This window comes from Cupressus sempervirens, chromosome 9, assembly GCF_028749045.1.
Source record: "Cupressus sempervirens isolate cs-2001-9-10 chromosome 9, ASM2874904v1, whole genome shotgun sequence".
Taxonomy (NCBI): domain Eukaryota; kingdom Viridiplantae; phylum Streptophyta; class Pinopsida; order Cupressales; family Cupressaceae; genus Cupressus; species Cupressus sempervirens.
The window spans coordinates 291,856,863-291,859,152 of NC_143126.1; positions in this window are offsets into that span (position 1 = coordinate 291,856,863).

Here is a 2,290-nt window from a genome sequence, read left to right on the forward strand (position 1 = left end):
CTAACCATATAATTTATTTTTAATTTGAACTATTTTAAGTTGTTCATCTATAATTTATTTTGAATGTATTTTGATTTTTTGTTAGAAACCACCATCTACTAATTGGGCTGTAGATTTTAGCTCATTCATCGAATTTTCTAACAACTTAGTTTTTTAGAAACTAGACTCCATTCTACACACTTTGAAAAAAAGAAGTTTTGATTTTAGATTAGTTTTCAATCATTTCTAGGGGGAGCACATAGATATTTCACATTTTTGGGATGGGTCTAATTTAAAAATTCATTAAAAAAAAATACACATTATAAAATTACCCGAAAAATTTGGGATAAACTACATAGTGTTAGGTAACTTTTGACCAGAGCGATTAAAGAATTTCAAAAAAAAAGTTAAAATTTTAGGGGGGCCACACTTTGTACTATGTTATGTTTTTTTGGAATAAACAGTACCACTTTCTGTGGCCCCCTTTTTTGAGGACCTAAAACTAAACCATTTTGAAAAAAAATTAGTACTTTAGAAACTAGATTCAAAGGACTATGACTTTTGTTTTTGTCATATCTTAAAATTTTAAGCGTAACTATCTTCAAATTCTTGTTGAAGTCCAGAATTTTCTAATTTCAGGAAAAAGGTGTCCACTTATACCCCCCTTTTGGCACCACAACTTGGTGCACTTACCCTTACTTGTTTTAGGAATCTAAGGAATTGCCTCCTAAAAGAGAGATACAACATCAAATTTTGTTATAGCCTGAAGTTCTACTTCCTCATATTGACATGTACCATTTATCAATCTTCAAGAATGAATAAATCAAGAAGCAAGTTCAAGAGCTCATTGAGAAAGGAGTTATCCACCCTATTACTTCTCCTTGTAGTTCTCCTATCATGTTGGTTCCCAAGAAAGATGGGACTTGGAGAATGTGCATATTCTACAAAGCTTTGAACAAGATAACAGTAAAGAATAGGTACCCTCTTCCTAGAATTGATATTTACTTGATCAGTTGAAACATACAACTTACTTCACTAAGCTAGACATATGTAGCGGATATCATCAAATAAGAATTGTAAAAAGTGATACTTGGAAAATTTCCTTTAAGACAAAATAGGGACTGTATGAGTGGTTGGTTATGCCATTTGTGCTTTGTAATGCACCAACTACATTCACGAGAGTCATGAATGATGTCTTTTGTCCTTTTATTGATGATTTTGTCATAGTCTATATAGATTATATTCTTGTATTCAATAAGTCCTGGGATGATCATGTAATTGATGTAAAGAAAGCACTTGATGTATTGAGAAAAGAAAAACTCTATGTAAAGATGTCAAAATGTGAATTTGCAAACACATCCTTAGTGTACTTAGGCTATGTTGTAGGAAATAGGCAATTGAAAGTACACCCTTCAAAGGTCAAATGTATTGTAAAATGGCCTAAGCCAAGTATAGTTACAGAAGTCAGGAGCTTCTTAGGTGCAGTCGAGAACTGGAGAATGTTCATTGCAAATTTCTCTTATATTGCATCACTTTTACATGCATTAACCAGTACCAAGGAAACTTTTTAGTGGGGAGGTCCACAAAAAAAGTCTTTTGCCACTTTGAAGGAAAAGTTGAATACTGCACCAGTGTTAGCTCTACCTAATTTACATCAACCATTTGAGATTGAGAAAGATGTGAGATGGTTTGCCATGGGAGTTGTACTAAGGCAAGGAGGTAAACCAGTTTGCTACCACTATGAAACTTTTTCAAGAGTAGCAACTATCCTACTTATAATAAGGAGCTTTATGCTTTAGTTCAAAGCATTAAAAAATGGAAGCACTACTTAATGGGAAAGGAAACTATAATCACCACTGATCACTAACTGCTACAATTGTAGTGCCTCTCCCATTTGACTTTTGTAAGTCGTCCTGATGGATGCACCCTTGCTGATCTTTGGTTGTGATGGATCATGATTGTGACCCTGAGTGGTCTACACCGTCGAGGTGTTCGGATTTATGTTTATGTATCAGTTGCTTTGATTATGCTTTTGACTAATCTTTGAGATTATGATGTGATTTTTGGTTTATTGAGGTTTGTGCCAGTGGTTACCAGGATCGATGTGGTATCATGAGGTTGTTCCATGATTACCTTGAGATGTGTGCATAGATTGCACTATGTTCTATTAGCATGCTACACTGGACTGGGTACCTATAGTAGTGGTTAGTCATGTTTATGACTATAGTTGTTTATATGTTTTAAATGCCCTTTTAATGTAGAGTAATCAATCATTATTAAATGCTTAAGTAATTAGAATGGATTGTTCATG